At 44.4% G+C, this 18,820-nt stretch overlaps 1 long non-coding RNA gene across 1 annotated transcript; it reads left to right on the plus strand.

Annotated features, from left to right (window-relative positions):
- Window positions 1–1,457: 1,457 nt before the first annotated feature.
- Window positions 1,458–16,989, plus strand: LOC127586407 (uncharacterized). Its single transcript, XR_007958681.1, has 3 exons — window positions 1,458–1,516; window positions 16,037–16,101; window positions 16,964–16,989. It is a non-coding gene; the product is annotated as an uncharacterized LOC127586407 (long non-coding RNA).
- Window positions 16,990–18,820: the final 1,831 nt, after the last annotated feature.

Here is an 18,820-nt window from a genome sequence, read left to right on the forward strand (position 1 = left end):
AGTGGTCTCAATTTGTTGCAGTGGGATGGAGTCAAGCACCCATCCCAACCCTCCCACAGTTCTGACAAAGACCGTTCATGTAAAACATCAACTCCTTTACTTCCCACAGATGCTGTCTGACCTGAGTGTTCCCAGCATTTTCTGCTTTTGTTTCAGATTTCCAGCATCTGCAGTTTTTATTTTGAGTTTTGTTTCTCTTTAAGTATCCTGCCTCCGATTGCACCTCCAACATAATGTTCAAGGAACCCGTCTCGCCGGCATTCAATGAATTTACATCCTTAAGGCCACATCTGCCAATCTGATTTCCCAGCCAACAAGAAGTTAACACAGGAGACACAAGAGATAAGATATCTTTATTAGTCACATGTACATCGAAACACACAGTGAAATGCATCTTTTGAGTAGAGTGTTCTGGGGGAAGCCCACAAGTGTCGCCATGCTTCCGGCGCCAACATAGCATGCCCACAACTTCCTAACCCGGATGTCTTTGGAATGTGGCAGGAACCCAGAGCACCCAAAGGAAACCTACGCAGACACGGGGAGAACGTACAAACTCCTTACAGACAGCAATCAGAATTGAACCCAGGTCACTGGCGCTGTAAAGCGTTACACTAACCGCTACACTACCATGACTTCCTGACTGCAGATGCTGGAATGTGGAGCAACACACAAAGTCAGAGGAATTCTGTGGGTCGAGCAGCATCTGTGGAGGGAAATGGACAGTTGACGACAAACCTATGATGAATGCTTTACCCTCTTTTTGCTCTGTCCAACAGGGGACTGACAGGTTTTTTTTCTGTCCTTTCCAATTACCCCCTAAAACGATTCCACTCACTGATACCTTCATGTTCCTTTCTTACCAGTGTCCCAATGCTGTTGTGTTATCAGACCAACCCTGCTCCTTCCTATTGGTGAATCTGCCAACCATTCTGTGACACTAATAAATACTCCGGGATATTCAGCTCTCTTCCTTGTGACCAGACCTCTAATGTCCAGTAGGTCAGCCCCTCTTGGTACTGCTAATTCATCCAACTTGTTGCAAGTGGGCAGCACAGTGGGTCGGCAGGTAGTGCTGCTGCCTCATGGCTCCAAAGACCCAGGTTTGATCCTCACCTCCTGTGCTGTCTCTTGAGTCTGCACGTTCTGCCTGTGACTGCATGAGTTTCCTCCCACATCCCAAAGATGAGCAGGTTGCAAGGTTAATTGGCTGCTGTAAATTGCCCCTCGTGTGTAGGTGAGGGGTAGAATCTGAGGAGAGATGATATGAATGTGGCGAGAATAAAATAAGGATTAGTGCAAATGGGTGCTTGATGGTCAGCAAGGAGTTGGTAGGCCCAAGGGCCTGTTTCCGTGCTATGTAACTCTGTGACTTTATGACTGAACAGGCGAGATGTTGGAGAACAAGATGAACGTAAAGCAGGAAGGAACAAGATGCCATCATAACGCTGTGTGGATCCAAGAGGGGGGACAGAGGGTGGTGGATGTATGGAACGAGCTGTCAGAGGAAGTGGTCGAGGTAGGAACAATTACAATGTTTAAGAGATATTTGTACAGGATAGAAAAGGTTGAGAGGGATATGGGCCAAATCCAGACTGTGTAACTCTATGAATATCAGATTGTGCAGGTGAGATGACAGAACAAGATGAGGGTGGTTTGCAACATAAACAATTTTTACTCTTTAGGAACAGTTTATTTTAGTAATTTATTAATGAGAGTCAGTGGATATTTCAGCCCCAGCTTTATCTCGTCTCTAATCTTACTCTGTGTCCCTGCGTAAATAAATGGGTTCACGCAGGAACACAACAACTGAAGCACGTACCCACTTTCTTCCAGAGGGAAAATTGAGTCACTGAAATTGGAACCTGAAAAGTAAGTAACGCTGGCAATGCGAATGTAGAGGAAAGTTATCAGTTCCAGTAGCCACAGGAGGATGAAGATACCCGAGATACTCAGGAGCAGGACGATGGACTTCCTGCGGCTGTGTGTCTCTGGGTCGCTCTGTCTCTCACTGTTCCTGCCACCATGGAGTCTCCTGCGGATTCTAATGGCCCTTAAAATGTGCCTGACAGTCAGGAAATTGAACAGCAAAATCAGAACGAATGGCAGACAAGGGGTTAAAATGCTATCGATCCAGTCATATGCTATCCAGCCAGGTGAGGTATAATATGTTGACTTAACTTTGCACGATGTGGGCTCGATTTTAATTGGAGGTTCAAATATAAAATAGAAAAATCCATTTTTGAAACAGCACAGGGCAGTAACTGTTCCGATCACCACAGCCGCCGTTCGCTCTGTGCAATATTTCATTTTCAATTTTTGACAGCAAATAGCCACAAAGCGATCAAAGGTGAACATCACCGTCACCCAGACAGAGCAGTCTCTTATGCCATAAGCTACTGTGAGATACACACTGCAGGCTGGAGCAATGGTCAAGAAAATGGATGGGAAAATCATGGGTACAATCCGGATTAATATTATGCACATGATAATGACTAGGAGATCTGTCACTGCCATCGACAGCAGGTAGACAGTGATACATCTGGAGAGACCACATTGTCGACGGACCATTACCCCAATCACGGCCAAGTTAGCTGCAACAGAGGATGACAGAGGGAGTGAGTGTGTATTGATGATTGTGTGTGGTACATGTGTGGGTGTTGTGAGTGAGATTGTAAGAGAGTGTTTGGTATGAGAATGTGTGTGCACTTGTGTGGCATGAGTATTTGTGTGTGGTGTCTGGTTTGTATTTTGTGTCTGATGTGTGTGGTGTGCTTTGAGAGTGGTATGTATTTTGAATGTGGCATACTGTATTTTTTTTGGTGTGTGGCACACTGTATATTTTGTTTCTTTGAATGTGTGTGACAAAGAAGGAAAATGAGGAACAAAGATAAAATTCTACTTAACGGTATTCACTGGGACATTTATTGCTTTGATATTTGAAACTGAGCTGACAGACAGTTACCCCACTAAGAATTCTATCGTGTGATTAACTGCACTGTGATGTTGCAACATACTTCAGTTTGGATCTTACCAGAGAGTCTTGTCTTTGTGGAAAAAATCCAGAGCATGAACATTCTCTTCCACTGAAAACTGCAACACTATCAACACTACTGATTTTCGTGTTGTTTGTCAGCTCTTCCATTTCACGGAAAATCCTGAAACAATCCTATTCTACTCGTTCCACCCTACCCAATATTTCTCCCTCTGGTACAACAATGCCATCGACCCCTCCTTATGAAAACACCCAGATGGATGTTTGGAACTCACTTCCCCAAAAGTGATATATGCATACTTAAACCACATTTGGATGTGTATTTGAAGAGCACTATAGACATGGTTCTGAAGAGTGGGATGAGGCTTTTTCCACTGGCACAGAGTGCACCAACTGGCCCAACATTGTAAATCTTCATAACTCAGTTAAATCACAGATCACTGCAGCAAAGCTGTGCTCCCTCACATGTCCCTTTCACATGCACGTCTTCATCCTCCAAACCAATTCTGTATTTCACTCTGCTCCCTCCCCACATGCACCATTGGTAATCTGGTTTGTCCAATCTACATGTAGATTAAGATACCCCACAATTTTTCTCCTTCACCAAGAATACCAATATCAAGCACTATTACACCATGCAGTCCTCTTGCCTCCACTTATGTGAGCTAAAATCCCATCCATCTGAACACATCAATGACTGATCTTCCACATTGCACTCTCCATAAATTTACTTTTGTCACTTCTCTGCAGCTAGTACATTGAACAAAATATACATTCCAAACACCCATCCAACACTTACTGACTTAGTGAATCCTCAGTTCCATGACTGAAATATTCTCATGCTGTTTCCTAAACACTGCATCCTGTTTTATACACCTTCATGTAAATTCAATGTCAAATTTTGTTTGAAACTGTTCATACAAGTGCCATAAGAAAATAAATTGCCTCCATTATAGTTGGATTTGTTCCATCAGAATGAGATGATACAATAGATATCAAAAACATTAAAGATTAGCTTTTGTGAAGAAGAAATTCTACCACTGCAAAGAAATAAAACTTAAAGTATAAAGTATTCAATTAAAATGGTAGAACCAATGGGAGAAAACAATTAAAGGGTATTAGTGATACTGGGAGAATAGCAAAGGGGTAAAAACCTACAATTGACAGAAAGACAATACCAGTAAACCCAGCAGTGATGCAATATTTCACATTTTGTAGATTGATAATTAACACCAATACTTTACCAGGAATGCCAGTGACTGCAATGATACAATAGCAAATGGCCACCCCCAAGATTTTTGGAGCTGCATGCATTGCTGCTGAAAGCTTTGAGCATCCAACACTGCATTCACAGTTGTATATATTTTCACCCGACATCAATCACCAGGGAACATCTTTTTTTATGCTAATTACATTAATTGAAACAAGCAACTTAAAGCAGCTGATAGCAATAATTGTCTTGATGAATAATCATGCATCATGTATAATCCTGCTTCCATTCCTTCCAAGAAAAGCAAGGAATGAATTAATGGGTGGATGGAATTTGTAAATGCTATCCTGAGCCCATTGAACTGAGTAACCTGGAACAAGATATTTTTGGCATTAAAAAGTGAACTGACATATTGCATTTAGTTTGTGGAATGATCAAAGTCAAATTCAAGGTCAAGTTTATTGTCATATGCACAAGAGCATGTATGCACAGGTGCAATGAAAAACTCACTTGCAGCAGCATCACAGGCAGAGAGCATCAGATAAGCAGCATTCACAAGAGAAACATAAATTAAACAATTTTTACAATAAAGAATACAATTAGAACCAAAAAAAGAAACATTTACAATAGAAACAAAATTTTTACAAAAAAGAACTCAATTAGAACAAAAACAAAACAAAATCCATTTTAGTGCAAAGTGATGAAAGTGGTCCCAGTGTTGGTAAACTCCATTGATGGGGGTTGTGCCGGTTGGTTCAAGTACCAAATAGTTGAAGGGAAGTAGCTGTTCTTGAACCTGGTGATGTGGGACTTCAGGCTTCTGAACCTCCTGCCTGATGGTAGCTGCAAGAAGATGGCACGGCCCGGATGGTGGAGGTCTTTGATGATGGATGTTGCCTTCTTAAGGCAGCACCTCCTGTAGATACTACTGATGGTGGGGAGGGAAGTGCCTGTGATGTATTGGGCAGAGTCTACTACTCTCTGCAGATTTTTATGTTCCTGCACATTTGAGTTGCCTTTAAGACTATGATGCAGCCAGACAGTAATCTGTAGAAGTTTGTCAGAGTATTTGACCACAAACCGAACCTCCTTAACCTCCTGAGAAAGTAAAGATGCTGGCAGGCTTTTCTTGTGTTTGCATCAATGTTCTGGGCACAGGACAGCTCATCCGATATTTTAACACCCAGGAATTTAAAGCTGCTGACTCTCTCCACCACCAATTCCCCCTAGTGTAGACTGGTGCACATTCACCCTCCTTCCCCTTCCTGAAGTCAACAATCAGCTCTTCAGTTTTACTGATGTTGAGTGAGAGGTTGTTGTTGTGGCACCACTCAGCCAGGTGTCCTGTCTTGCACTGGTAAAGTGACTCATCACCATCGTGATTCATCCAACAACAGTGGTGTTGGTGAATTTGTATATGGAGCTGTGCTTAGTAATGTGTGTAGAGAGTAGAGCAGGGGGCTAAGCACACAGCCTTGAGGTGCACCTGTGTTGATGGTCAGTGAGGAGGAGATGTTGTTGCCAATCCTTTGAGGTCTACCGATGAGAAAGTCAAGTATCCAGTTGCAGAGGGAGGCCCAGAGGCCCAGGTCTTAAAGCTTGATGATAAGTTTGGATGGGATGATTGTGTTGAACACCAAGCTGTGGTTGATGAACAGCAGCCTGACTTGTGTTCCTGTTGTCCAGATGGTCCAGAGCAAATTGAAGAGCCAGAGAAATCACATCAGCAGTTGTCCTGTTCTGGTTGTAGGGAAATTGGAGTGGATCCAGGTCATCTCTAAGGCAGGAGTTGATTTGTGCCAGAACCAACCTCTCCAATCACTTCATTACAGCTGATGCAAGTCGTCCCAGAATGTAGTCATTGAGGTAGGTCATTACGTTCTTCTTGGGCACGGGGACAACAGATACTTTTTTGAAGCAGATGGGAACCTCAGACCTGAGAAGTTTAATATGTCTGTAAACACTCCGGCCAGTTGGTCCGCACAGACCTCCTGGACTTGGCCAGGTACACCGTCTGGATCAGACGTCTTTCATGGATTCACCCTCTTGAAGGATGCCCCGACATCAGCCTCAGACTGAGATTACAGGGTCATCCAGAGATGTGGGGGCTTGTGTGGGTGTGTCATAGTTCTCCCTATCAAAGAGTGCATAAAAGGCATTGAGATCATCTGGGAGTGATGGGTTGTTGCCATTTATGCTACCTGATCTCACCTTGTAGGAAGTTATATTGTGCAAGTCCTGCCATAGCTGTCAAACGTCCATCTATGATTCCAGTTTGTCTGAAATTGCAAGGAGGTCGTACCCAGACTTCTTATGACTCTGGATCCCCAGTCCCATACACCACAGTTCTAGGCCTCAGCAGATTATGAATCTCCTGGTTCATCCAGGGCTTCTGGTTGGGGAAGATTCAGAATGTTTGTGGGTACACACTCGTCCACGCATATCCTTATGAAGTTGTTGATGACTGTGGTATAGTCATTTAAGTCCACTGACAAATCCTCCAACATGGTCCAGTCCACCGACTCGAAGCAATCCCAAATTCGCTTCTCCGCCTCTGCCATCCAGCTCTTCATCGTCCTCTTCACCGGTGCTGTGCTCTTCAGTCTGTACACAGGCAGAAGAAACAGCCAGGTGGTTGGATTTACCAAAGTGCGGGCAAGGGATGGAGCAGTCAGCGTTCTTGATGGTGGTACAGCAGTGGTCAAGTGTGTTGAGTCCTCTAGTGTTGCAGGTGATGTGTTGATAGTAGTTCGGCAGAGACTTCTTCACACTTGCCTGATTAAAGTCTCCTGCCACGATGTGACAGGCGTCGGGGTACGCCCCTTCGTTCTTGTTGATTACAGCACTCAGTTCCTCAAGTGCCAGCTTGATGCCTGCCTGAGGTGAGATGTAGACTGCAGTCAGGATGACAGCAGAGAACTCCCATGGTAGGTAGAATGGTCGGCACTTCACTGCCAGATGTTCCAGGTCAGGGAGCAGGAATGGGACAAATGGGACAAGACTGCCACATCCATGCACCACGACGGGTTTATCATAAAGCAGACACGCCCACCTTTTCCCTTACCCAATGCTGCCGTCTTGTCCAGGGGTGCCCAAACTTTTGCATGCCATTGTATAGTTCTGGGATTATGAAATGAACAGACACATTGGATTTAGTTTCTGGAGTGATCCTGAACTGAGCAAAGTTGGGAGAAAGGTGCTTACCACAATAGTAATTCACTATTAGAAAGTAAAAAGTGAATCATTGTTGAAGAATTAAATTTTGGAAAACTGGACCACAGAGGCTTAAGGCTGAGGCATCAGATGACAAGAACTATAATTGCACCAAATTAGAGACAACAGAGGAAGCAGTTCAAGGATCCTTGGAATACTTGGGTAATTGGTAAATGAAGGAAGCTCAGTTTGTGAAATGAAGGGCATTGATCACCAAGAGAAATGGGAGCTGGTGTAAAACTAAAGAAGAATTAATGGACCAAAAGAGACTGCAGAAATCAGGAGATAATGATTCAAAGTCAAAACTTGAGATTGGAGAAGAACTAGTGTCAGACCACGAGGGAAAATGATGAGGGATAAAGAGGAAAAATACATGTTGATTCTTTCCTGGAATGTAGATGTGAATCCAATGGAATTTGGAGTTTTAATTGGAACTGGAATTGGTTTATCAATTGTCTCATATACTGAGGGACAGTGAAAAGCTTGTCTTGCATACCGTTCTTGAAGATCAATTCATTGCACAGTGCATCGATGTAGTACAAGGCAAAAACAATAACAGATTGCAGAATACAGTGTAAAAGCTACGGAAAAACTTCAGTGCAGGTAGAAAATAAGGTGCAAGGTCAAAACGAGGCAGATTGAGAGATCAGGAACTCCCCTATCCTGGAGAAATATTGATGCTATTCATCTTATCCTCCTCATGATTTTATAAACCTGTATAAGGTCACCCCTCAGCCTCCTGTGCTCCAGAGAATAAAGTCTCAGCCTATCCAGCCTCTCCTTATAACTCAAACCCTCCAGTCCTGGTAACAGCCTCAGAAATCTTTATTTTAACCTTTCCAGCTTAATAACATCCTTCCTATAACAGGGAGACCAGAACTGTCTGCAGGGCTCCAAATGTTGCTGGATCCTGACTTGAAACGTCAACTGCCCACTTCCTTCTACAGATGCTATCTGACCCATTGACTTTCTCCAGTATCTTGTTTGTTGCTACAGATTCCAGCATCTGCAGGCTTTGGTGTTACCAATGTCTTGTTCAGCTGTAACATGACATCCCAACTCAATATCCTGACTGATGAAGGCAAGTGTGCCAAACACCTTCTTCACCACCCTGTCTATATGTGTCACCACTTTCAAGGAACTATGTACCTGCCCTCCTGGGTCTCTGTTCTACAACATTCTCCAGCAACCCATCATTCACTGTGCAAGTCCTGCTCTGGTGTGGTTTACCAAACTGCAACACCTTGCATTTATCTCAATTAAACTCATTAATCTGATTCAGTCTCCTCTCAGTTTAGGAAACGTAACTTTGCTGAAGTAGATCAAACTCCGATTTCAAAGTTTGCAGTGAATCACATTCTAATTCTGAGGTGTGGAAATAAAATCACTCAGCTTCAAGGCAGTATTCCCCAGCGTTTGGACAAGGTACCATAAAATGAATCAAAATGTGAGACGGTTCACAATCACCTTGGATTTCTGCAAGTTGATTAGTTGAGCCTCCTTCACTGTAAATTACCCTGCAAAACATTCATTTTGTTGCATGAGGTTGGGCAGGACAGTAAGTCATATTAATGCTCAGCTGTACAGCTGTAACATGACATTGAGGTGTGGGGGAAAAAATCCACTCAGCTTCAAGGTGGTATTTCCCAGTGTTTGGATAAGGTACTGAATGTTGTCATTGAATTACGTTGAGATATTAAGACATGAAATTAACTATAGCCAGCTTTGAGAAATACTTTCTCCAAAGTTTTTATGAGTTTCCATGAAATCAGTAAGTGATATGGTGCTTACAACTTGTTTAGAATTGGAATATTTTTGTCACATGTACTAATGTACAGCAAAAAACTTGTCTTACATACTGTTCATGAGATCAATTCATTCTACAGTGCATCAAAGTAGTACAAGGTAAAACAATAACAGAATGCAGAATAATGTGTAATGGTGACAGGAAGTGCAGTGCAGGTAGACAATAAGGTGCAAGGTCAAAACAAGGTAGATTGAGAGGTCAAGAGTCCATCTTATCATACTACAGAACCATTCAATAGTCTTCTTACAGCTTGATAAAAGCTGTCCTTGAACCTGGTTTACGTGCTTTCAGGCTTTTGTCTCTTCTGTCCGATGACAGAGGGGAGAAAAGAAAACACTCAGATTGGGTGGGGTCTTTGATTATGCTATCTGCTGTACTGAGGCAGTGAGATGCATAGATGGAGTCCATGGAGGGGAGGCTGGTTTCTGTGATGTGCTGAGCAGGGTCCACAACTCTCCGCAGTTTTAGGGTCACAGGCAGAGCAGTTGCCATACCAAACCGTGATGCAACTGGATAGATGCTTACAACTTTTAGATTCATGCAAGAGGGTTAAACATTTATTAAAACAATCTCAAAGTAAAATATGGCTTTGATCAGGTCATTGGAAATCTAGTATGGAACATCAATGTCTATGTTGGGGATTAACACACCAGAAAAATTTATTATCCACTGGGTTAGTAACTTCCCTCCAGTCAATGACTCTGACTGACTCTTCACGTAGAGTCAGAGCAATACACCAGGTATACAGGCCCTTCAGCCCAACGAGTTCATGCTGACCATGGTACGCACCCATCAAGTCCCAGTTACCAGTGTTCGGCCCATATCTCTCTGAGCCCTGCCCCTGCATGTACCTATTCAAGTACTTCAATGATACTGTTGTACCTGCCTCAACCACTTCCAATGGCAGCACATTCCATGTACTCACCACCCTCTGCATGAAAAAGTTGCACCTGAATTCCCTTAAATCTTTCCCCTCTCACCCTAAATCTATAGCCAATAGTTTTGGTCTCCCCTACCCTGGGAAAAAGATTGCTACCATCCACCTTTTCTATGCCCCTCATGATTTTGTGAACCTCTAAGGTCACCCCTCATTCTCCTACACTCCAAGGAATAAACACCTAGCCTGGCCTACCTCTCCCTATAACTCAGGCCTTCTAGTCCTGGCAACATCCTCGTAAATCTTTTCTGAACTCTTCCCGGTTTAACAACATCTTTCCTATAACAGGGTGGCCAAAACTGCACAGACTAGTCCAAGTGTGGCCTCACAAATGACTTGTACAACTGCAACATAATGCTTCAGGTCCTGTACTCAGGGCCCTGACTGATGAAGGCCAATGTGCTGAACACCTTCACCACCTTGTCCATCTGTGACACTGCTTTCAATGAACTTTGCACTTGTAGGAGGTCCCTCTGTTCCATTACACTCCCTAGTGCACGACCATTCATTGTACCAGTCCCACATTGGTTTGACTTTCTAAATTGCATCACCTCCCACTTATCCATGTTGAAATCCATTTGCCACTCCTCAGCCCACTTCCCTACTTGACCAAAATCCCCCTGTAATCTATGACAACCTTCTTCACCATCAACACCTGATTTCATGCCACCTGCAAACTTAGTGATCAAACCTTGTGCAGTTGCATCCAAATCATTTATATAATGAATGAACAAGGTTCCCAACACTGACCCCTGTGGCACACCATTGGTCACCAGCCTCCATTCTGAGAAAAAACCTTCAACCACCACCCTCTGCTTCCTACCTCCAAAGGAGGTTTGAATCCACCAAACAAGCTCTCCTGGTATTCCATGGGACCCAACCTTCCAGACCAGCTGACCATGTGGGACCTTGTCAAAGCCCTTGCTAAACTCCAAATAGACAACATCCACTGCCCTACCTTCATCTACCTTTTTGGTTAACTCTTCAAAAAAAAATTCTGAAAGTTTTGTCAAGCAGAACTTTCCACACACAAAGCTATGCTGACTCCTCCTAATCAGGCACTGTCTATTCAAATGCTGGGAGATCCTGTCCCTCAGGATTTCTTCCACTAACTGCCCCACTACTGATGGCAGGCTGACTGGCCTGTAGTTCCCTGGCTTGTCCTTGCTACACTTAAACAGAACAACATTATCCACCTTCCAGTCTTCGGGAACTTCACTATTGGCTAATAATGAAGCCAATATCTCTGCCAGGGCCTCCACAATTTCTCCTCTAGCCTCCCACAAAATCTGAGGATGTATTCGGACAGGCTGTCGGGATTTATCCATCTCAATGTGCTGTAAAGTTGCAAATGCCTCCTCCCTGGTCATGTGAATAATCTCAAACATCTTCACTGGTTTTCCTTATCTCTTGAGCAACCATGACTCTCTCCTCAAACACTAAAATTTACTGAGGAGAAATATTCATTCAAATCCCAACCATCTCCTGTGGCTCAAGATGTAGGTGGCCCTGCTGATCTCTAAGGGGACCTACTGTCTTCCTAGCCATCCTTTGAATATAGCCATGGAACGTCTTGGGATTTTCTTTAATCTTACCTGCCAGATCCATCTCATCCCTTCTTCACCCTCCTGATTTGCCTCTTAAGTGTACTCAAACTTTTTATAGTCCACAAGGGATTCGCTCTTCCCCGACCTCCTAAACCCAATGAATGCCTCCTTTTTCTTGACCAGAGCCTCAATCTCTCTCATTAGAGAAGGTTCCTTAAACTTGCCAGGTTTACCCTTCACCCTGACAGGAACAGGCTGCTCCTGGACTCTTTGTATCACACTCTTGAAAGCTTCCTACTTGTTATTCTTTCCTTTCCCTTCAAAGGGGCTCACCCAATCGACCTCTGATGGATCCTGCCTAATTCCCCCAAAATTAGCCCTGCTCCATTTTAGACACCCTGTCCTTTTCCATCACAATCTTAAAAGTAATAGAATTTTGGTCACTGGAGCCAAAGTGGTCCCTAACTGCCATTTCAGTTTCCCCACCTTATCTCGTTCCCCAAGAGAAGGTTCAGAATTACACCTTCCCAAGTAGGGCCCTCGATATATTGACTCAGGAAACTTTCCTGGACACATTTCCAAATTCCACTCCATTGAAGCACTGAACACACTTGGTGTCAAGTCAATACTGGGGAAGTTAGAATCTCCCACTTATAACTATGATCAATTTCTCTACACTTCTGCTCCTCAAGATCCCACTGACTATTGGGCAGTCTCTAATACAGCCCCACTAGATTGACCCTCCCCTCCTCGTTTCTAAATTCTGCCCCTTATGGCCTCACTGGATGATCCCACATTAATGTCATCTAAGTACTGCTGTTATGTTCACCCTTATCAAAAAGGCAACACCCCATCCTCACTTACCTGTACTTCTGTCACACCAATAGCATCTGCATTCTGGAATATTGAGCTGCCAGTTCGGTCCTTTTCTCAGCCATGTTTCTGTTATGGCTATAACATCCCAGTCCTCAGAGCCAATCCATGTTGAGTTTGTCTGCCTTACCTGTTAAGGTTCATGCATTGAAATAAGTGCAGTTCAACTGGGTATTGCTTTCTGCCTCTTGATATCCTGATCACTAAACTTGCTCTTACTGGCTACTGCTTTCTCCCATGACTTGCCCCCGTTCAGAGTCCCACCCCCAGCCAATCTATTTTAAACCATCCTGTGTTGCACTGGCAAATTTCCCTGCAAGGATATTGGTTCCTCACTGGTTCAAATACAACCTGTCCCTATTTTACAGGTTGCCTCGACCCCAGAAGAGATTCCAATGGCCCAAGAACCTGAATCCCTACACCAGCTTCTCAGCCACAAATTCATCTGGCCTATCTTTCTATTTCTGACCTCACTGGCACATAGCACTGGGAGTAATCCAGAGATCACTGCCTCAAGGTCCTGCTCAGATACATCCTTGACTCTGGCACCCAGGAGACAACACACCTCCCTAGCATCTCATTTACAGGCAGACAGACTCTCCAGTTTGTCCCCCTCACTACTGAGTCTCCTATCACTAGCACCCTGTCTGACTGCACCTTTCCCCAGTGCCACAGACCTGACAGCTGCTGCTCGCCACAAAAAGAACATCCTCATCAACAGTATCCAAAGAGGTATAACTGTTAGTGAGGGGAATGGCCACAGGGGAACCCTGCACTGACTACCTACTCCCCTTACTTTCCCCACCTATCTGAAGTCTGTACCTTGGGTGTGACCACCTCAGTAAAAGTCTCATCCATGAAGCCTTCAGCATCCCAGATGATCCTGAGCCCATCCAACTCCAGCTCCAGCTCCTTGACCCAGTCTGTCAGGAGCTGCAGCTAGGTGAACTTCCCACAGATGTAGTCATCTAGGAGACCTTGAGGCTCCCTGACTTCCCACATCATGCAGGAGGAGCTTTCCACTGCCCTAAGTACCATCCTCCTGCACTGAATCAAGGACTAAGGATCAGCAGCAAAATAAAACCTCACCTTTTCTTACCCATGCCTCCTCACTGAGGCCTTTTTAAAGATCTGCTCTCACTCCCAACATCTGGGCCACTTACTCTACCGCCTCACACCAAAGCCTCTTGATCCAAAGCCTCAGCTCCCCACTTCCACACAAGCCCCATCACACAATGGCTGCTCTGAAATAGCCACTCTGCTTGACACAACCTTCTTATTGGCTGCTGTTAACTAGCTAATTAGCCAATCTATTAACTAACAATTAGCAAACTTGCCTCTCTTACATTCCTGTGAAGTGAAACACACAAGCAAGCCCCAAGACATACCTCTTTTAAAACTCTCCTGCTCTCGCTCCAACTCTCAAGTCCGGTGAGGTGAAACTCAAAACAATACATAATGGCATCATTGAAAGGAATCATCATCAGGTAATTGAAATGAATTGAATTCGTTTATGATTGCCTCTTGTACCAAGGTACAGTGAAAAACTTGTCTTGCATACCGTTCATACAGATCAATTCACTCCATAGTGCATTGAAGTGGTACTACGTAAAACAATACAGAATGCAGAGTAAAGTGTCACATCCACAGAGAAAGTGCAGTTCAGGTAGACAATAAGGTACAAGGTCATAACGAGATAGATTGTGAGGTCAAGAATCCATTTTATCATATGAGGGAACTGTTCAACGGTCTTCTAACAGCAGGATAGAAGGTGTCCTTGAGTCCGGCAGTACATGCTTTCAGGCTTTTGTGTCTTCTGCCGGATGGGAGAGGGGATAAGAGAGAACGTCACAGGTGGGTGAGGTCTTTGATTATGTTGGCTGCTTTACCAAGACAGCGAGAAGTGCAGACAGAGTCCATGGAGGGGAGGCTGGTTTCCGTGATGTGCTGAGCTGTGTCCACAACTCTCTGCAGTTTCTTGTGGTCACAGGTGGAGCAATTGCCATACCAAGCTGTGCTGCATCCAGATAGCGTGCTTTCTGTGGTGATTTGATAGAAGTTGGTGAGTGTCAAAAGGGACATGCCAAATTTCTTTAGTCTCCTGAGGAAGTAGAGGCACTGGTGAGCTTTCATGACCATGGTGTCTATGTGGTTGGACCAGAACAGGCTATTGGTGATGTTCACTCTTAGGAACATGGAGGTCTCAGCCCTCTCGACCTCAGCACCATTGATGTAGACAGGTGCATGTACAGCGCACCACCTTCGTGAGAATGATTTAAGTTGTTCACAAAATGATATAAAGCAGAGAAAATTTAGTATGAAACACACAAGTTTCTTTGTTGGTGACTAAAAGGGACTTCACACACACACACACACACACACACACACACACACACACACACACACACACACACACACACACACACACACACACACACACACCACGGTCTTCCTCACTGACTGACACCACACATTCTGTGACCAAAAGACCATACGACATCAGAGCAGAATTAGACCATCCGGCCCATCAACTCTGCTCTGCCATTAAATCATGGCTGATTTATTTCTCCCCCTCAACCCCATTCTCCTGCCTTCTTCCCGTAACCTTCGACAGCCTCACTGAGCAAAAACCTATCAACCTCTGCTTTAAATATACCCAATGACTTGGCTCCACAGCTGTCTGTGGCAATGAATTCCACAGATTTACTAGCCTCTGGCTGAAGAAATTCCTCCTCATCTCACTTCTAAAGGAGTATTCTTTTATTCTGAGGCTTTGCCCTCTTGTCCTAGACTCTCCCACCACTGGAAACATCCTTTCCACGTCCATTCTATCTAGGCCTTTCATTATTCTGTAGCTTACAATGAGAACCCCCCCTCATTCTTCCAAACTCCAGCGAGTACAGGCTCAGAGTCATCAAATGCTCCTCATACGTTAACCCATTCACCCCTGCGATAATTCTCGTAAACCCTCTCTGGACCCTCTCCAACGCCAGCAAATCCTTCCTTATATATGGGGCCCAAAACTGTTCACAATACTCCAAATGTGGTCTGAATAATGCCTTAGAAAGCCTTAGCATTATATCCTTGCTTTTAATTCAAGTCCTCTCGAAATGAATGCTATCATTGCATTTGCCTTCCTTACTACAGACTCAACCTGCAAGATACCCTTCAGGAAATCCTGCACTGGGAATCCCAAGTCCCAATGCACCTCTAATTTCTGAATGCTCTCCCCATTCAGAAAATAGTCCTCATCTGCCTTGGCCGGGGAAGCCTTTCTTCAATGTCCGAAAAGCACTTTCTTTGAAACAAAGGAAACTGTGCTGTGATTGATGATTAATCAAATTGGAATGTTACCACTTGGGGAAAAAAGGCTAGTATTTTCAAAGTGTGTCAGACTGTTTCTATCAAATTAATTAATTTCAAACAAAATTGATTGCAACTTCTTGCACTCACACAGAAAGAAATCACCGTCTTCGCTGGTCCCTGAGGATCGAGGATGACTTGCTCCCATTTCAGGTTGAGGTAGCTCATGAGTCCAATGTGGGACGGTTGAGTTTCAGAACATCTGTGGGCATGCCGTCTGGTCCTGAGGTCTGGTCAGTTTTTTAAGTCATCGTGTGGCCTCATCAGGAGGAGAGGCAGAGAGCTTGGAAACAGGCCCTGCAGCCCAATTTATTCCCATTTCATATTTGGCCCACTTCTCCCTGAAACTTGACACTAACCCGTGAATTGCCTCCAGTAGTGGGGGCAAGACTGGCCTGGATTGGTTGCAGTGGGATGGAGTCAAGCACCCATCACCACCCTCCCACTGTGCTGACAAAGAGACCTTTGATGTAAAACGTGAACTCTTCTCCTTCCCATTGATGCTGTCTGACCCGAGAGTTTCCAGCATTTTCTGCCTTTTTTTCACCTTTCCAGCATCTGCAGTTTCTTTCAAGTTTGTTTATCTTTAAGTATCCTGCCTCCAATTGAACCTCCAACAAAATGTTCAGGGAACCCTTCTTGCCGGCATTCAATGAACTTACATCCTCAAGGCCACATCTGCAAATTGATTTCCCAGCCAACAAGGAGTTAACACAGGAGACACCAGAGACTGCAGATGCTGGAATGTAGAGCAACACACAAACTGCTGCAGGAATTCAGATGATCGAGCAGCATCTGGGGAGGGAAACTGACAGCTGACGATGGGATGTGCAGATTTGAAGGTCAATTGGCTGCTGTAAATGGCCCCTCATGTGTAGGTGAATGTGGGGAGAGATGATAGAAATGTGGGGAGAATAAAATAGGGATGCATGCAAATGGGAGCTTGATGGTCAGCATGGAGTTGGTTGGCCGAAGGCCCTGTTTCTGTGCTGTGTAACTCTGTGACTATATGACTGATTAGGCCACATGGTGGAGAACAACATGAACATAAAGCAGGAATGAGCAAGGTGACATCACAACGCAACATGGATCCAAGACCAAGGGCCGAGGATGGTGAGTGTATGCAATGAACTGTCAGAGCACGTGGTAGAGGTGGGAACAAATACAACGTTTAACACACATTTGGACAGGTACATGGATTGGAAAGATTGAGAGGGATATGGGCCAAATGCAGGGAACAGGGACTGGCTCAGGAGGCAACTTGGTCAGTATTGACGAGTTGGGCCGAAGGGTCTGTTTCCATGCTGTATATCACTGTGAATATAGGACTGAACAGGCAAGATGACAGAGAACAAGATGAGGTGTTTTGTAACATGAACTGTTCCCAAAGAATAAAAATTGTTTATTTCAGTAATTTATTGATGAGAGTCAGTGGATATTTCAGCCCCAGTTTTATCTCGTCTCTGATCTTACTCTGTGTCCCTGCGTAAATAAATGGGTTCACACAGGAACACAAGTACTGAAGCACGTACCCGCTTTCTTCCAGAGGGAAATTTGAGTTACTGAAATCAGAACCTGTAAAGTAAGTGACGCTGGCAATGCGAATATAGAGGAAAGTTATCAGTTCCAGTAGCCACAAGAGGATGAAGATACCTGAGATACTTAGGAGCAGGACGATAGACTTCTTGCGGCTGTCGGTCTCCGGGTCGCTCTGTCTCTCACTGTTCCCGCTGCCCTGGAGTCTCCTGCGGATTCTAATAGCCTTTAAAATGTGCCTGACGGTTAGGAAATTGAACAGCAAAATCAGAACAAATGGCAGACAAGGGACTGAAATGCTATCGATCCAGTCAAATGCTATCCAGCCAGGCGATGTATAAAATTCTGACTTAACTTTGCACGGTCTGGGCTCAGTCTTATGAGGAGGTTCATACATAAAATAGAAAAATACATTTTTGATGCAGCACAGGGCAGTAACCGTTCCGATCACCACAACTGCAGTTCGCTCTGTGCAATATTTCATTTTCAATTTTTGGCAGCAAATAGCCACAAAGCGATCAAAAGTGAACATCACCGTCACCCAGACGGAGCAGTCTGTTACGCCGTAAGCCACCGCGAGGTTGACATTGCAGGCCGGTGCAAAGGTCAGGAAATTGGATGGGAAAGTCATGGGAACGATCCGGACTGATATCACGCCCATGATAATAGCCAGGAGATCCGTCACCGCCATCGACAGCAGGTAGACAGTGATACATCTGGAGAGACCACATCGTCTGCGGAACATTACCCCAATCACAGCCAAGTTAGCTGCAACAGAGGAAGACAGAATGAGTGAGTGTGTGTTGGTGACTGTGTGTGGAGTGTGTGTGGGTGTTGTGAGTTAGATTGTGTGGGAGTTTATGGTGTGAGAATTCATGTGTGTGTTTATGTGTGGCGTGAGTGCGGTGTGTGTATTTGTGTGTGGTGTGAGCCTCTGGGGTCTATTTTGTGTGTGTGGTGTGCTTTTTGTGGGTGGTGTGTATTTTATGTGTGTGGTGTCTAGTGTTTGAATGGATGTGGTGTGTGGTGTATATTTTGTTTTTTGAATGTGTGTGTGACAAAAGAAGAAAAATGTGGAACTCAGATAGAATTGTGCTTGACGGTATTCAGGGTGACTTTTATTGCTTTGACATTTGAAACTGAGCTGACAGACAGTAACCCCACGAAGAATTCTATCATGTGGTTAACTGCGCTGTGATGTTGCAACATACTTCAGTTTGGATCTTACCACAGAGTCTGTCTCTGTGGAAAAAATCCAGAGCAAGAATGTTATCTTCCACTGAAAATGTCAACACCATCAGCACCGCTGATTTTCATGTTTTTCATCATTCATGTCACTGAA

Source organism: Pristis pectinata, chromosome 35, assembly GCF_009764475.1.
Source record: "Pristis pectinata isolate sPriPec2 chromosome 35, sPriPec2.1.pri, whole genome shotgun sequence".
Taxonomy (NCBI): domain Eukaryota; kingdom Metazoa; phylum Chordata; class Chondrichthyes; order Rhinopristiformes; family Pristidae; genus Pristis; species Pristis pectinata.